This window comes from Delphinapterus leucas, chromosome 3 (assembly GCF_059928025.1).
Source record: "Delphinapterus leucas isolate spDelLeu-1000000601 "Yukka" chromosome 3, BTC_Dleu_Yukka2, whole genome shotgun sequence".
In the NCBI taxonomy this organism is placed as follows: Eukaryota; Metazoa; Chordata; class Mammalia; order Artiodactyla; family Monodontidae; genus Delphinapterus; species Delphinapterus leucas.
The window spans coordinates 150,826,383-150,845,329 of NC_143131.1; the positions used below are offsets into that span (position 1 = coordinate 150,826,383).

The 18,947-nt window shown below is 37.4% G+C and overlaps 1 long non-coding RNA gene across 3 annotated transcripts in view; it reads right to left on the minus strand.

The window, feature by feature from the left end:
- LOC149749744 (uncharacterized) overlaps window positions 1–18,947 on the minus strand; it is a 75,839-nt gene that overhangs the window by 50,712 nt on the left and 6,180 nt on the right. For all 3 annotated transcript variants that reach the window (XR_016392489.1, XR_016392488.1, XR_016392487.1), the window contains one exon: window positions 18,672–18,793. This is a non-coding gene — a long non-coding RNA (uncharacterized LOC149749744). The remainder of the gene's footprint in view (window positions 1–18,671; window positions 18,794–18,947) is intronic.

The window sequence follows — 18,947 nt, forward strand, 5'->3', positions numbered from 1 at the left end:
CCTACATTTGGACAATTTCAAGTAGGCCTTCTGAATGCAGAGTTCAAGTTCTCCAAATGCCTTCCATAATATTCACCATTTGATTTTGTCTCTCTACTATGACCTGCTCTACGTTATATAGTAGTACTGAATATTTTGATAAGGGATTGTGATGCCTATTTAATTTTCTGTCTTCACAAACTATAAGCATGTGAGGTCAGGGGTTGTATCTTATTTGCTGTACACATATATAGTTTATTAATATTTTCTGGGTAAAATGAATGAAATAAATCAAATATTACTAAATTAACTACATCACTAGAGGGGTGAAAAACAAAGGACATATGTTAATTGTATTATTATTATTATTTTTTGCGGTACGCGGGCCTCTCACTGTTGTGGCCTCTCCCGTTGCGGAGCACAGGCTCCGGACGCGCAGGCTCAGTGGCCATGGCTCACGGGCCCAGCCACTCCGTGGCATGTGGGATCTTCCCGGACCGGGGCACGAACCCGTGTCCTCTGCATCAACAGGCAGACTCTCAACCACTGTGCCACGAGGCAAGCCCTGTTAATTGTATTTAAATTCATTTGATTACACACATGAGCAACAACACACTCTTCTCTAGTGCTTATGGCATATGAAACAAGAGAAGGGTAATAGGCTGCAAGCCTAAGGAAAAAATGTCAGAGCTGAAAATGAGAGATTTAACAAAAGAGGAACATTTTGTATGTTTGCATATATAAATGCCATCAGATATAACAGGGATCTGCCAATTTTTTTTTCTTAAATGGCCAGATAGTAAATATTTTACCCTTTGCATGGCACAAGGTCGCCATCACAGATTCTTTTTTTTGGGGGGTAACAACCTTGTAAAAATGTAAAAACAATTCTTAGCCTACAGGTTATAGAAAAATAAACTGCAGCCTTCATTTGGCTGACAGATTATAGTTTGACTACTCCTGACATAGAGGATTAGCACTCCTAATGTGAACACTTAAATGATTTGTCATGCTTTGCCTCAAAGAAGAAAATTGGCACATATGGATGATAAATGTTACGTTAGTATGAATCTGAGGCTTCACATCCCGTGTTTAAAAAGGAAAGACAAAGAAAGAAAAATAGTCATGGTAATTTAATCAGAACAACGTTGACCCAGTTACAGATGTGTTTGCAGATGGCAATCTGTATAAAATGGTCTGATTAATAAGGCCTGACATATGATAACACCAGGAACCCACACTCCATAGGATGTTAAAAATATCTAAAAATGCAAGTTGCAGAAAAGGGCTCTTCCCCATAGGCTCATGGGGCTTCACTGAAGTAGATGAATCCTTCTTTGGAAAGTCTTATCACCATTGCTGGTTATGAAAGATATTGTATCCCATATCTACATTGTGTTTTTCTTTGGATTTTACTTAATCAGAGAAGTAAATATTTTAAAAGGGAGGCAATGTACCTTTTCTTTGTTCTGCCTCTAGAATTAGTGTATTATTCTCCAAATGATGCCAATTATTAGATTTAAAAAAGTGAACACAGCGTTATACTTAATAAATGTCTAAAAAGAGAATTCTCTCTCTTCTTATAACTGAGCAGGACCTTGTGGGGCCTTCCCAGGACAAACGTCCCCACCACCCCCACCCCGGCCACATGTCCTCCGCCTGCCTCTTGTTTGTAGAAAATATTTATTCCCCCAGGCCTCCACTGAGTCATAAAAGGCTGGCTCAAGAATTAATGATTGAAAGAATGTGAACACGTAGTAACAAAAAATAGTAGTTGGACCAGGAGAAATGGTAACAATTTACAGTCACAGGATCTTTAGTTCCTCCCTGAAGGACATAGATAACAGCATCTGACACATACTCTTGAGTTGTTTTGCATATACTAAAACCCCCACTAGACACAAGAAGCTAACTGCATGATGACTATAAGCACGTAGGTCCCAGACCAGCTGGCGCCTGAGGACTGATGATGTTAATCCCTTGTCGCCATCCTGTTAACTCACCATCAACCAATCAGAGAATTATGCAGGAGCTTACCAGGCACCCTGCAACTATCTCCCTCATCTTGCCTTTAAAAACCCTTCCCTGAAATCCATGGGAGAGTTCAGGTCCTTACTTGGCCTTTCAATAAAGACTGCACTTTCCTTCACAAGAGCTTGGCTTTACTGTGTGTGGGCAAGTGGACCCAAAGGTCTAGTTTGGTAACACTCTTTCTGGCTTATTGAGTGAATTCTCCATTTACATCTTCTTTGTAGCTGCATCTTACAGGCTTAAGAACAATAACTCACTACAAAGCACGTAAACAGAATGTATCTATTATCTCAATACCTTCAGACATGGTTAGTACTTACATATTCAAGTACAGAACAGACAGTCTCCTAGAGAACTTTAGTTTTTCAAGAAACACTGTAAAATGGTTCTAAAATAGCCCCTTAATTTTGAGGGAGAGAAATGTCTAGGAAAAAAAAAATAGTGTTACCCACAGAATAAAAAAAAAAACAGGTTAAACAGAAATCAATCTTTTTTTTTTCCTTTTGGATTGCAAAAATTGCTAAAGTGGTTAAGGTAGCATACGATTTTTCTTTCTGAAGAACTTTGTGCAGTCTGACAAGTAAATAAATGTGTAACTCTCTCTCTCCTTTTATTGCTGCTGAAACAAGAAATGGAAAATAACTGCAGCGCATTTATGACATACTAGTTTCTTTCTCTACATGAAACACACAATGACAACAATTTATAGATGAACTGTACCTTTGATTGAACACAGAATGGTGGACTAGCTTCACTTTTGTGGAAATGGATAATCTGTCATAGTTTCTGCCCCTGGAAAAAATTACAACCCAAAGGAAAACTACAGGAAAGCCTTTTTTTCTAACAGTGATAAAATATGAAACTGGTATTTTTGGTGTACATAAAATATTTTTTAAAAATTCCTAAGGAATGCTATCATCATCAAAGAATGCTTGAAGAATTTCATGTTTCAACACATACCACTTCTCATACGTCAAACCATATTATTTACCAAAAAATCATTTTGAGATTGCTTCATGGTTATCATACTCTTGTCTGATCATCCATTCTTTATTATTACTTGCTATTACCATTACTATTACTTTTGAAATAAATATGTATTATTAATGAAAATCTGCTTTATATATGGTATATATATAAACTTAATTTTCCTCTCATACCCTGTAACCTGTAATATGCCAGATCAGTTAAAAGAGCATTTAAATGTTAAATGCTCCTATCACAGGAGTATAAAGTAGAAGAGGTAAAATTTCCCCAACCTCAGAAGAAAAGCATGATCAACTGATGTCCTTTTATGGAATTATAGCAACAAATTCCAGCCAAAAAATTTTCGATTTGTTATTTAAAAGATATTTTTCAAAAAAATAGAGTAAAAAGAATTTGTTTCACAGCATTGCTAAACAGTTTCATAAATCCAAATTTGAAAATAATGCCAAAAATCATACTGATTTTTTCTTCTTTAAATAATAGTGAAGTTCCATTGAAACTGTTTTTTAAAGATTAAAAAAATACTTCTAAAAATGCATGATTTTACTTTCAATACCAGTTTAGCTGGTCAAGAAATTTTGGTGAATTTTGGTATGAGAGTCTTTCTATTTCCCCTGCTCCAAAAAATCAGTAAAATAACAGATTACAAAATCTGAAAAGTCTGGGTTTAATAAGCCAAGGTTTCTAGATTTAATTTACTCTGAAAAATAATTGTGCCTATAATACACTGGGATTTTCCAAAAACTTCTGGAGTTGCCATTTGGGAAATTATTAGAAGAATATAAGTTTTCTCAATCCAGTTGAAATTTGAAGACTAGGTATATATACTTTTGATAATTATTCTTTACTTCTTTTGGGGTCTCTCTCTCCTATGCTAACACAAGCTGATTAAAAGTATACCGATCTTAAAGGAAAAACTGATATTCCACAATTTCTTCAATACTCTTTGTATACAACTCGTTGTCTAATTTTCTCCTTGCCAAAAATAACCCTGGGCCACATCACTGCTATGAAGATTAAAATTACTTTTAAATATATTCATTAGGTAATTTCTATATTTAGGATACATAGTCAAAATCATTATTTTTCATATTTACAGGTTGTCCTTAAGTATATATTTGGTTCTAGTTATAAATCTAAATGATTAATCTCCAAAATATACAAACAGCTCATGGAGATCAATATCGAAAAACAAACAACTCAATTAAAAAATGGGTGGAAGACCTAAATAGACATTTCACCAAAGAAGACATACAGATAGCCAAGAGGCACATGAAAAGATGCTCAATATCACTAATTATTAGAGAAATGCAAATCAAAACTACGATGAGGTATCACCTCACACCAGTCAGAATGGCCACCATCAAAGTATCTAGAAACAATAAATGCTGGAAAGGGTGCGGTGCAAAGGGAACCCTCCTACACTGTTGGTGGGAATGTAAATTGATACAACCACTATGGACAAGAGTATGGAGTTTCCTTAAAAAACTAAAATTAGAACTACCATATGACCCAGCAATCCCACTATTGGGCATATACCCTGAGAAAACCATAATTCAAAAGGAGATATGTACCACAATATTCATTGCAGCACTATTTATAATAGCCAGGACATGTAAGCAACCTAAATGTCCACTGACAGATGAATGGATAAAGAAGATGTGGCACATATATTCAATGGAATATTACTCAGCCATGAAAAGAAATGAAATTGAGTTATTTGTATTGAGGAGGATAGACCTAGAGTCTGTCATACACAGTGAAGTAAGTCAGAAAGAGAAAAACAAATATCGTATGCTAACACATATATATGGAATCTAAAAAAAAAAAAATGGTACTGATGAACCTAGTGGCTGGGCAGGAGTAAAAATGCAGACATAGTGAATGGACTTGAGGACATGGGGAGGGAGAAGGGTAAGCTGAGATGAAGTGAGAGAGTGGCATGGACATATATACACTACCAAATGTAAAATAGATAGCTAGTGGGAAGCAGCCACATAGCACAGGGAGATCAGCTCGGTGCTTTTCGAAGACCTAGAGGGGTGGGACAGGGAGGGTGGGAGGGAGACTCAAGAGGGAGGGGATGTGGGGATATATGTATGCATATGGCTGATTCACTTTGTTGTACAACAGAAACTAACATAGCATTGTAAAGCAATTATACTCCAAATAAGATGTATTAAAAAAATAAATAGGGGACCTGGTCCGAGGAGCAGGGGCGGGAGCTGCGAGACCAGGGTGGTGCAAAAGGAAGTGGAGTTTCTAAGTTATCATTAAAGTGAAGAAACGTTATTATTTATTTGAACCTTCTTCTTGTCATAATCTTTGGAAAGATAGGTGTTTCAAGTAAGGGATCAGGACTCCCTCTTGCCAGAACACCAGAATCACAACTAATTGCTGAACAATCGTCGACAGGAAGACACTGGAACTGACCAAAAAGGATACGCCACTACCACAGATAAAGGAGAAACCACAATGAGATGGTAGGAGGGGTGCAATCACAATAAAATCAAATCCCATAACTGATGGGTGGATGACTCACAAACTGGAGAACTATACCACAAAAGTCCACCCAATGGAGTGAAGGTTCTGAGCCCCATGTCAGGCTTCCCAACCTGGGGGTCCAGCAATGGGAGGAGAAATTCCTAGAGAATCAGATTTTGAAGGCTAGCGGGATTTGATTAGAGGACTTCGACAGGACTGGGGGAAACAGAGGCTCCACTCTTGGAGGGCACACACAAAGTAGTGTGCACGTCGGGACCCAGGGGAAGGAGCAGTGACCCCAGAGGAGACTGAACCAGACCTACCTGCTAGTGTTGGGGGCTCTCCTGCAGAGGCATGGGGTGGCTGCGGCTCACCGTGAGGAGAAGGACACTGGCAGCAGAAGTACTCCTTGGCGTGAGCCCTCCCAGAGTCTGCCATTAGCCCCACCAAAGAGTCCAGGTGGGCTCCAGTGTTGGGTTGCCTCAGGCCAAACAACCAACAGGGAGGGAACCCAGCCACACCCATCAGCAGAAAAGCAGATTAAAGTTTTACTGAGCTCTGCCCACCAGAGCAACAGCCAGCTCTACCCACCACCAGTCCCTCCCATCAGGAAACTAGCACAAGCCACTCAGATAGCCTCACCCACCAGAGGGCACACAGCAGAAGCAAGAACTACAATCCTGCAGCCTATGGGAAAAAAACCACATTCACAGAAAGAGAGACAAGATGAAAAGGCAGAGGGCTATGTAACAGATGAAGGAACAAGTTAAAACCCCAGAAAAAAAAACTAAATGAAGTAGAGATAGGCAACCTTCCACAAAAAGAATTCAGAATAATGATAGTGAAGATGATCCAGGACCTTGGAAAAAAAATGGAGGCAAAGATTGAGAAGATGCAAGAAATGTTTAACAAAAACCTAAAAGAATTAAAGAACAAACAAACAGAGATGAACAATACAATAACTGAAATGCAAACTACACTAGAAGGAATCAATAGCAGAATAACCGAGGCAGAAGAATGGATAAGTGACCTGGAAGACCGAATGGTGGAATTCACTGCTGCGGAACAGAATAAAGAAAAAAGAATGAAAAGAAATGAAGACAGCCTAAGATACCTCTGGGACAACATTAAACGCAACAACACTCGCATTATAGGGGTCCCAGAAGGAGAAGAGAGACAGAAAGGACCCGAGAAAATATTTGAAGAGATTATAGTCGAACACTTCCCTAACATAGGAAAGGAAATAGCCACCCAAGTCCAGGAAGAGCAGAGAGTCCCATACAGGATAAACCCAAGGAGAAACACGCTGAGACACATAGTAATCAAATTGGCAAAAATTAAAGACATAGAAAACTTACTGAAAGCAACAAGGGAAAAACAACAAATAACATACAAGGGAACTCCCATAAGGTGAACATCTGATTTCTCATCAGAAACTCTACAAGCCACAAGGGAATGACATGATATACTTAAAGTGATGAAAGGGAAGAACCTACAACCAAGATTACTCTACCCGGCAAGGATCTAATTCAGATTCAATGGAGAAATCAAAAGCTTTACAGACAAGCAAAAGCCAAGAGAATTCAGCACCACAAAACCAGCTCTCCAACAAATGCTACAGGAACTTCTCTAAGTGGGAAACACAAGAGAAGAAAAGGACCTACAAAAACAAACCTAAAACAATTAAGAAAATGGTCATAGGAACATACATATTGATAATTACCTTAAACGTGAGTGGATTAAATGCTCCAACCGAAACACACAGGCTTGCTGAATGGATACAAAAACAAGACCCATACATATGTTGTCTACAAGAGACCCACTCAGACATAGGGACACATACAGACTGAAAGTGAGGGGATGGAAAAGATATTCCATGCAAATGGAAATCAAAAGAAAGCTGGAGTAGCAATACTCATATCAGATAAAATAGACTTTAAAATAGAGAATGTTACAAGAGACAAGGAAGGACACTACCTAATGATCAAGGGATCAATCCAAGAGGAAGATACAACAATTATAAATATATATGCACCCAACAAAGGAGCACCGCAATACATAAGGCAACTGCTAACAGCCATAAAAGAGGAAATCAACAGTAACACACTAGTGGGGGACTTTAACACCTCACTTACACCAATGGACAGATCATCCAAAATGAAAATAAATAAGGAAACAGAAGCTTTAAATGACACAATAGACCAGATAGATTTAATTGATATTTATAGGATGTTCCATCCAAAAACAGCAGATTACACTTTCTTCTCAAGTGCACATGGAACCTTCTCCAGGATAGATCACATCTTGGGTCACATATCAAGTCTCAGTAAAGTGAAGAAAACTGAAATCATATCAAGCATCTTTTCTAACCACAATGCTATGAGATTAGAAATGAATTCCAGGGGAAAACAGACACATGGAGGTTAAACAATACGTTACTAAATAAGAGATCACTGAAGAAATCAAAGAGGAAATCAAAAAATACCTAGACACAAATGACAACGAAAACAAGATGATCCAAAACCTATCGGATGCAGCAAAAGCAGTTCTAAAAGTGAAGTTTATATCTATACAAGCCTACCTCAAGTAACAAGAAAAATCTCAAATAAACAATCTAACCTTACACCTAAAGGAACTACAGAAAGAAGAACAAACAAAACCCAAAGTTAGCAGAAGGAAAGAAATCATAAAGATCAGAGCAGAAATAAATGAAATAGAGACAAAACAATAGCAAAGATCAATAAAACTAAAAGCTGGTTCTTTGAGAAGATAAACAAAATTGATAAACCATTAGCCAGACTCATCAAGAAAAAGAGGGAGAGGACTCAGATCAATAAAATTAGAAATGAAAAAGGAGAAGTTACAACAGACACTGCAGAAATACAAAGCATCCTAAGAGACTACTACAAGCAACTCTATGCCAATAAAATGGGCAACCTGGAAGAAATGGACAAATTCTTAGAAAGGTATAAGCTTCCAAGACTGAACCATATAGAAAATATGAACAGACCAATCACAAGTAATGAAATTGAAACTGTGATTAAAAATCTTCCAAAAAACAAAAGTCCAGGACCAGATGGCTTCACAGGTGAATTCTATCAAACATTTAGAGAAGAGCTAACACCCGTCCTTCTCAAACTCTTGCAAAAAATTGTGGAGGAAGGAATACTCCCAAACTCATTCTATGAGGCCACCATCACCCTGATACCAAAACCGGACAAAGATACTACAAACAAAGAAAATTACAGACCAATATCACTGATGAATATAGATGCAAAAATCCTCAAGAAAATACTAGCAAACGGAATCCAACAACACATTAAAAGGATCATACACCATGACCAAGTGGGATTTATCTCAGGGATGCAAGGATACTTCAATATACGCAAATAAATCAATGTGATACACCATATTAACACACTGAGAAGAAAAACCATATGATCATCTCAATAGATGCAGAAAAATCTTTTGACAAAATTCAACACCCATTTATGACAAAAACTCTCCAGAAAGTGGGCATAGAGGGAACCTACCTCAACATAATAAAGGCCGTATATGACAAACCCACAGCAAACATCATTTTCAATGGTGAAAAACTGAGAGCATTTCCAGTAAGATCAGGAACAAGCCAACGGTGTCCACTCTCACCACTATTATTCAACATAGTTTTGGAAGTTTTAGCCACAGCAATCAGAGAAGAAAAAGAAATAAAAGGAATACAAATTGGAAAAGGAGAAGTAACACTGTCACTGTTTACAGATGACATGATACTATACATAGAGAATCCTAAAGATGCCACCAGAAAACTACTAGAGTTAATCAATGAATTTGGTAAAGTTGCAGGATACAAAATTAATGCACAGAAATCTCTTGCATTCCTATATACTAATGATGAAAAATCTGAAAGAGAAATTAAGGAAACACTCCCATTTACCACTGCAACAAAAAGAATAAAATATCTAGGAATAAACCTACTTAGGGAGAGGAAAGACCTGTATGCAGAAAACTATAAGACACTGATGAAAGAAATTAAAGATGATACCAACAGATGGAGAGATATACCCTGTACTTGGATTGGAAGAATCAATATTGTGAAAATGACTATCTACCCAAAGCAATCTACAGATTCAATGCAATCCCTATCAAATTACCAATGACATTTTTTACAGAACTAGAACAAAAAATCTTAAAATTTGTATGGAGACACAAAGAACCCCGAATAGCCAAAGCAGTCTTGAGGGAAAAAAACGGAGCTGGAAGAAACAGACTCCCTGACTTCAGACAATACTACAAACCTACAGTAATCAAGACAATATGGTACTGGCACAAAAACAGAAATATAGATCAATGGAACAGGATAGAAAGCCCAGAGATAAACCCACGTTCCTATGGTAAACTAATCTATGACAAAGGAGACAAGGATATACAATGGAGAAAAGACAGTCTCTTCAATAAGCGGTGCTGGGGAAACTGGACCGCTACATGTAAAAGAATGAAATTAGAACACTCCCTAACACCATACACACAAAAAAACTCAAAATGGATTAGAGACCTAAATGGAAGACTACACACTATAAAACTCTTAGAGGAAAACATAGGAAGAACACTCTTTGACAGCAAGATCTTTTTTGATCCACCTCCTAGAGTAATGGAAATTAAAAAAATAAATAAACAAATGGGACCCAATGAAACTTAAATGCTTTTGCCCAGCAAAGGAAACCATAAACAAGACAAAAAGACAACCGTCAGAACGGGAGAAAATATTTGCAAACAAATCAACGGACAAAGGATTAATCTCCAAAATATATAAACAGCTCATGCAGCTCAATATTAAAAAAACAAACAACCCAATCCAAAAATGGGCAGAAGACCTAAATAGACATTTCTCTAAAGAAGACATACACATGGCTAAGAAGCACATGAAAAGCTTCTCAACATCACTAATTATTAGAGAAATGCAAATTAAAACTACAATGAGGTATCACCTCACACCAGTTAGAATGGGCAGCATCAGAAAATCTACAAACGACAAATGCTGGAGAGGGTGTGGAGAAAAGGGAACCCTCTTGCACTTTTGGTGGGAATGTAAATTGATACAGCCACTATGGAGGACAGTATGGAGGTTCCTTAAAAAACTAAAAATAGAATTACCATATGATGCAGCAATCCCACTACCGGGCATATACCCAGAGAAAACCATTATTCAAAAAGACACATGTACCCCAATGTTCATTGCAGCTCTATTTACAATAGGCAGGTCATGGAAGCAACCTAAATGCCCATCGACAGACGAATGGATAAAGAAGATGTGGCACATATATATTACTCAGCCATAAAATGGAACGTAATTGGGTCATTTCTTGAGACATGGATGATCTAGAGAGTGTCATACAGAGTGACGTAAGTCAGAAAGAGAAAAACAAATATCGTATATTAATGCATATATGTGGAACCTAGAAAAATGGTAGACTTGAACTGGTTTGCAGGGCAGAAGCTGAGACAAAGATGTAGAGAACAAATGTATGGACATCAAGGGGGGAAAGCAGCGGGGGTGTGGGGGTGGTGGTGTGATGAATTGGGCGACTGGGATTGACATGTATACGCTGGTGAAAAATAAATAAATAAATCTAACCACTTATGCTTTAAATAATGCCAAGGGAAAAAAGTTGCTTAAAAATATTCATTTAGAGCAGCGGTAATTGACCTATCGCCATTTGCTGGGTACCAGGGAAGCTGATATTTAGCCTTTCCAAGAATGTAATAGATAACTAATATCACAAACCAGACATCTATTCTATTCTGGCAGTAGCACCAAGGGTTTTATCCTGCAGAAATCTTGGACCAGCTTCCCTCCAAGTTTTCAGTCTCAAAATTTTAGGCTGGATAAGCTACCTCTCTCCCAGAGAAGTCACTGGCTCTGAGACTGCCACAGAAACAAAGCATACTTTTCTCTATTCGCCTATTTGCCATCCAGACTGTCCTGAAACTTGAGATCACTGCTGGGAACAAGTGAGAAAAAGGGTGTAAAAACTTCTTATTCCTCCCTCTTCCCAAGTCCATCAAACATAAAATCTTTGTTATACTGCTTTAGTCAACTTATGTTACCCCTATTTGTGCAATGGGTTAAAAATAAATATGGTAGAGATTATTGAAATAAAATCATAAACTAAACATTAATCTTCAATTATGAGAAAATTTCCATAAAGTACTCATTATGAGCTTGAGACTCTCTGGACACTCTAAGAAATGAGTTAATTTTTCCTTATGGGAAGTAAAGAGGATTGACCAAACATGAATTTTTCCTTTTAAGGAAGAAGCACATGATTTGATATGTGTGTACCTTTCCAGAAGGTAGATCTTATGTACTATCCCAAAGGAAAAGAACATGTACATTTTGAAGAACTCCTTTGAAAAACATCTCTTTGATTAGAAATGATGTTTGCTTCTTTTCAAAATACTTCTTGGGCTTCCCTGGTGCTGCAGTGGATGAGAGTCCGCCTGCCGATGCAGGAGACACGGGTTCGTGCTCCGGTCCAGGAGGATCCCATATGCCGCGGAGCAGCTGGGCCCGTGAGCCATGGCCACTGGGCCTGCGCGTCCAGAGCCTGTGCTCCGCAACGGGAGAGGCCACAACAGTGAGAGGCCGTGTACCGCAAAAAATAAAATAAAATAAAATAAAGTAATAAATAAAAATATTTCTTATACAGAATAAACAGAAATCTACCTCTTAGGGTACCAAATGTGGGAAGAGAGTTGTGATTCTCTATCATCACGGGTCCTTGAGAAATGTTAGGGATAGAGTCAATCACTTTCCTTTTGACCTTAGAATTGTACCCTATAAGCCATACAAAGACTCCCCAGTAAGGCAAAGACACCTCTATGAGATCTACCCTCAACCATCAACAATGTAGGTTCTGGAGCTAAAATGGTGAATACTACAAGGGATCTCTCCTTCAAGAAGAGAGCTTATAGAAGTATGAAAATATCCATTTATTGCTTGTTGCTTTATTTGAAGGAACTCTAAGGCCAATTCAAAATGTAGTCTAACATAAAGAGGGGGGAGGCAACCCCAAGTTTCCAGAAACTAAATACTTTCTCTTTCACAAATGAGGAAATGTAAATGAGAGGCCTCATCAGGATAGCCCCCACGTTTCCCCAAATCTAGTGTATAATCTCTCAATGACAAGTGAAATATTTTGTCTTAGAACTGTTAAAAATATACCAAAAATGTCAACCCAGTATGGATAAAAGTAAGTTCAACTAAGGTTTTTAAAGTAAGCATTTTACAGATGGTAATCTAAGGAAGATGCATAGTTTTCCATGCAATACATCTTTCTTTTCCACACATGACTGCTAAACAAACAACTGAACCTGAGACTGATATAACAGAAATAAAGGCTCAAGTCCCAGGAAGACTACAGTCACCCTCTACTGCATGCAAGTAAAAACACATCTACAATAAAATGTGAATTCTAGAAGTAAGTTTGTTACAAACAGAACTATCCATTCTTACCCCAGCCCCAAGACCTTCCCCCTCACCATAAGTCTTTCCTATTTCAGGTCAGGACAACAGTGTCCACCCAGCTACTGAAATCCCCAAAATAGAAAGCATCTCATTATTCTTTTTCAATAACCATCCACCCCAACTCAAAGAATAAGTTTTGTGTAACATTTGAGTTTTTATTTTCATAACGTCAGAACAAAATTGGTAATCATCAACCCATCTCACAATCTACCTGTATACGTGGCTCTCACAGATGCCATAAACATATTAGCTATATCAATCAATAAATCTATGCTTCTTTCTTTGTGAAGTTTTCAATTTGTCAACCAAAACTCTGTTTTCATCTATAATTCCTCTAAAATAGTCACATTCAAAAAATGATTTATAAGAAATTAAAATATTTGTTAAAGTTTGCCAGGCCTGGCATAATATTTTTTAAAAAGTCTTACAAAATAAACGTTAGATGAACTTATTTTTTGTAAATTAATTGTGTCATTTAATCTTCATGATTTATATTTTCAATGTTAATAATAACTTATACAAATGATACCTTAAAATCAATTAATGTTATATGAGTACAAAAAATGCTTGCACAGATACAGCTCTGGAAATGATATTATATTGTTACCTTTTTTGACTTATGAATCACAATTTTCTAAATATTTAAACTGCACCTTTGCCAAAGATGCAATGTTTCTTTTTCCTTGTCAGTGAAGTACGTTTTCTTCTTCCTTGACAAGACAAAAAATGAACCACTCCAATTTATGAGTCATGAGCTAATCTTTTTTAAAAGACAGTTTTAGAATATAACTTCAAGTAAGTTTCCTCTAAGAATTAATGAATTACAATCTCTCAGAACCTTAGTCACTGAAGTATACACTTCTGAGAATAGAGGCAATGTATGAATTTGCTTAGAAACACTCAATGATATCTTTCATTATTGACAAACTAATTCTGTTGTACACAAAGTGTCTAAAATTTTACTAAATGGCTTGTGGAAGCTCAAAGACTGATCATTAGAAATTCTCCCTTCCACTAGGAGGATGCAATGTTCTTGGGGCTGAGGTATAAAATGAATCATTTGACATTTGAATTCATAATTGTACTGGCAAAATTGATTCTGGGTATTTCACATGAGAGTCCAGAATTTTTCTGGGAAATTGGCATCATATGAAATGAAATGTGTTAATGTCACATTATTAAATACAGAATTCGGGAGCACAACTTTACAGTAGTTTGTGTGAAAACGTATGGGTGTTCATCTGCCCAGGAGAGCAATATGAGCCATTGGTGAGAACTGTGCTAAAAGATCATTTTTAGGAAAAAGTAAAGCTATGATTCTCATACAGATATAAAAAGGAATGCACATTAAAGATTTTACTTTACTTAGATGAGGAAATCAAGCAGATGTTGTAACTGAATGAAGGGAAAAGGAAGAAAAATTCATATGGAGTAAAGGAATGTTGAAATTAATTGCAAATGTGGACAAAACCAGTTTTCCACAGAAAAAAGGTACTCAATTAAAATCACTACTGCACAGAGAAGAGTTTATATATCTATTAGTTACCTGCAACTTACAAAGAGTTGCAAAATAGCTCAGAGACAAGAAACAGAGCTAGAATCTGATAACCAAGAAGGGAAATCTAAGAAGGCTGCATTAAAAAAAAGTACGTGTCTGTGTGTGTGTGTGTGTATATATATATATATATATATATATATATATAGAGAGAGAGAGAGAGAGAGAGAGAGAGAGAAAGGATGCATAGTTTTTCACTGAATACATTTTTTTCTACACATGACTGCTTAATAAACAACTACAACCTGAGGCTGATATAATAGAAATAACGGCTCAAATTCAAGGGAAACTACTGTTACCCTGTACTGCATATAAGTGAGAACACATCTAAAACAAAATATAAATTCCAGACATAATTTTTTTAAAACCAGAACTACCCATTTGTCCCCAGCCCCAAGACCTTTTCTCTCACCCTAAGTCTTTCCTACTTCAAGTGAGGACAGCGTTGTCCACCCAGCTACTCAAATCCCCAGCTAGGAAGTGTCCAATTCTTCCCTTTCAATCACCATCCGCCCCAACTCTAAGGCAAGACAATGCATCATCAAGTCCTTGTTTGAACATGATAATCTCTTTTGGTTTACTGGAAGCCTCTCACTAGTCCCCAGACTCTACTCTTGCCTCCCCACAATTCATTTTTCTTAAAACAGCCAGCGTATTCTTTTAAAAATGAGATCAGATCAAGTCTCTCCACACTCAAAACCAATAGATAGCACTAGGATTTAGAATAAAATCCAAATCCCTTTTATGGGGCATCCTAAGGCCCCAGAATATCTGTCCCTGCCTATGTCCCTAACTTCAATTCTTCTCATTTGCCCGCTTATTCAACTTAGTCCTTATTTATTGGAATCCTCTTGATCCTTTGATCACACCAGCCTGGCTCCCATCTTTGCACTAACATTTTCCTTTATTTGGCCCTCTCTTGTCCCAGATTTTTGAATGCCTGGCTCCTTTTTTGTCTTTCAAAGGCAATTTCCTCAGGGATAACTTCTTGCTCCATTCAATATAATATAATGCTCAAGAACACTGTTTTTTATTTTATTTTTTTCATGGCAACTTACTGCTGAATAAAATTTTAAATTATTTCATGAATATCACCTATGTCCCTGCCCTAATAAGCAAATTACCTAATTTCAAGGACTGTATCTTTTTTGTTCATGACTGTACATAAACACACAATAAGATTCTAATACTGTTGGCCATCAGTCAATATTAGCTGAGTGAATTATACTTGTTTTCTTTCTTCAGGGAAGTGGATAAAGTACATTTTTCTGACGTATGATGAAAGTTCTAGAATTTGTGATAGATAAGTTCAGACTACTGTGGGAAGTCTGATTTAGAGAAAAGAGTAACTTAGAAGATCTGCAGGTATGTTAGCTTTAGGGCTAATGGGGAAGAGGAATTAGACTCATTTTCTTAGGTCTATCAGCATCTAATTCAAGAAAGACTAGCAGGAGTTTATTTATTTATTTATTTTTTGTGATACGCGGGCCTCTCACTGTTGTGGCCTCTCCTGTTGCAGAGCACAGGCTCCAGACGCGCAGGCTCAGCGGCCGTGGCTCACGGACCCAGCTGCTCCGCGGCATGTGGGATCTTCCCAGACCTGGGCACGAACCCATGTTCCCCGCATCAGCAGGCAGACTCTCAACCACTGAGCCACCAGGGAAGCCCAGGAGTTTATTTTTAAAGAAATCAGAATAAAGTCAATGCTGGGGAAATGCTGTAGGCTTTACAATGATAGCAAGAGAAGCTCCCCTACGTAACAGTGAGAGCTGGAATCAATGTCTCCAGTTTAGCCTGAGTATACATCTGATAGAGAAACATCAGCTTTCTGATTTGTTATACGGAGATAACAGTCTTATATTCTTGTTTCTATTCTATTTAGTTGTATAGATCCAAGGAGATTATTTATGAGGATATACTTTGAAAAATGAAATACAGTACTAACATGAAGCACCACTGTCATTAAACACATCACTTAACCTCTAAATCTCCATTTCCCTATTTAAACTATCTCAAAATGCCTCTCCCTCTGCTTTTTGAGTCAGAGGTAAATGGAAAAGATTTTATTTTGCTGCTGATGGTAGCAATATAGGTTGCATTAGAAATGAATGGGATGGAAGGACTCTGTTGATTTTGTTTAACCCTGCAATCGGATCCACAAATGCACAGGGCATTCACAGAGTGGAAATTTATGCCTCCAACTAACAGTAATAAGGTAAGTTTACTTTAAAAATGATATTTGGGGAGTGTTCAATTACTGTGAAGTTATGACCCCAACCAAAACGTCATCCAGTTCCCTAGAATCATCCACATGTCTTCTGAAAAGGTTTCCTCATTTGCCTCATCCTTCTGGCTTGACTGATGGCTCCCACCCAGCCTAATCACTATCACAAAGCATATGTTGGTTTAGGCAATAACAGACCTTCATAGATCATTTACTGGATTCTCCCTTGACGTAAATTGTTACTTTTCTTTGTTTCTAGCAATAATAATACCGGGCACTGTGTAAAAACTAGCTACCATTGACTGAATGATTGCCAGGTTTTCAAGCACTGAGCTAAAAGCTCAACGTGCATTAACAATGATAATAACATTTGAGACAGATACTGTCACAAGTGCTTTGCAGTCATTATTAGTAACTCATTTCTTTCTCAAAAAACCCTGTGAAGCAGATACAATCTTCCCAAATTTACAAAACAGAAAAGTGAGGCACGATAATATTCCAGAACATGACAGCATTCACAGAACTGGTTACGTGGTTAAGTTGCGCTGGAGCTGTGATGGAAGCTTTTAAATGTCTTGCCACAATGCTGGAAAGCAGTTATTGTCTTCAGTAGAAAGATACTGAGATCAATTCTCAAAATTCTGAAGTGACTGGCCCTATTTGCATAGTAAAGACTATGTGATAGGCCAAGGACTCTGTCAAAGTAACCAGATTAGGTCCAAGATGGAATCACTCATGCTAAGCCCCACATCAGCAAACCAAAATTTATCTAAGTTTCCCTACCTGGGCTCTCCAAGCAAAGGAAGGCCCAGGTCAACCAACCAATCATGCTTGCCTGCTTACCAAACCCTTATCCAGCTCCTTGTTCCATATAAGGAAAGGAACTCTCATTAACCCATTAGCAAATGACCAGTACATCGTCCTTGACCCTGCTCACTTTGGTCTATAAAAAGCTCTCACCTTGTACTGCTCTTCAGAGCTCCTTTCTACCTGTTAGATTAAACAGTACCCAAGTCATGAATAACTGAATAGAAGTCAACTAGATCAGTAAGTTATCTGTAGAAAATTTTATTTTAACAACTCTATGGCGATCCTTTCCAAATCCATGATCTCAGCTCTTCCACATGCCTCATGAGCTTTATATCGTGAGAGAACACTGTGACCTCAGTTTCCTCAGGAAAGTGACTCCTCTCTGCCTAATCATATCATAAGGGAAACCAGGGCTAGAATCAGTAAATGTTTCCCAACAAATAGAACTAAACAGTAAAGTGTTTTAATCCCAGCACATCATTCATTCTAATCACTATATTCTCAGGGGCAAGTACTCAGCAAGCTGTGTGGGAATGACATGCACTGTTTCCATTAAAGTCATAACAGAATCTGTGCACAACACTCCTTCGAAAACAGCTCCCTTGCTCCTCTTCTAGTGAATATTAGCATCTGCAATGTGTTCTGCTTTGCCTCTGCATTCCTGGTCTGAAACTCTTTTCTGGAAAAAAGGCTTACAAAGAGTTTCTGGAAGTAAGAATTATAGACCCCCAGGGTACCTAAGGATAGGAAACTCACAAATTAATCCAATATGTAATTAGTTTTTTCCTTTTTCTCAGAGATAATAAAAATTAAGTGTTCTCACAAATATAGTAACTGAATATCCAAAACAATATTACTGAATCATATTGGCTTAAAATGTACATGATAGAAGACTCACTTGATTTTTGTCATCAATTAAAAGTTATTAAGTATTAAGGAAATTATATTTTATTTTTTTGGTCTGAACATGTTTTATGATTCCTACCTAATCACATCTCCTTCTAAAAAAATTATCTACCTTTTTTAGAGACAAGAGCTAACATGTCCATGTTTTATTTTATAATCATAGCTGATACCTTGTGAGTCATAGTTGTTCGGGTTGGACTAAGGAACTTGAACCCTTGGACTGGCAGAAGGCTGTGCTTTGTGGAGCCTAGTTCAAAAATAGGCTTCACCATTCATATCTTTCCCTGGGAATCTGGAAGGGTGTAATTGAGAGATTAGATAGTTAGAAACGGTAATAAAATAGTTTTTGAATAAAAAGGCAATAATTAATCTCAAACCCTTTACTTCTCGTATGGCAGAATTTTTCAACTTTGGCACTACTGATATTTGGGGCTAGAAAAAAATTT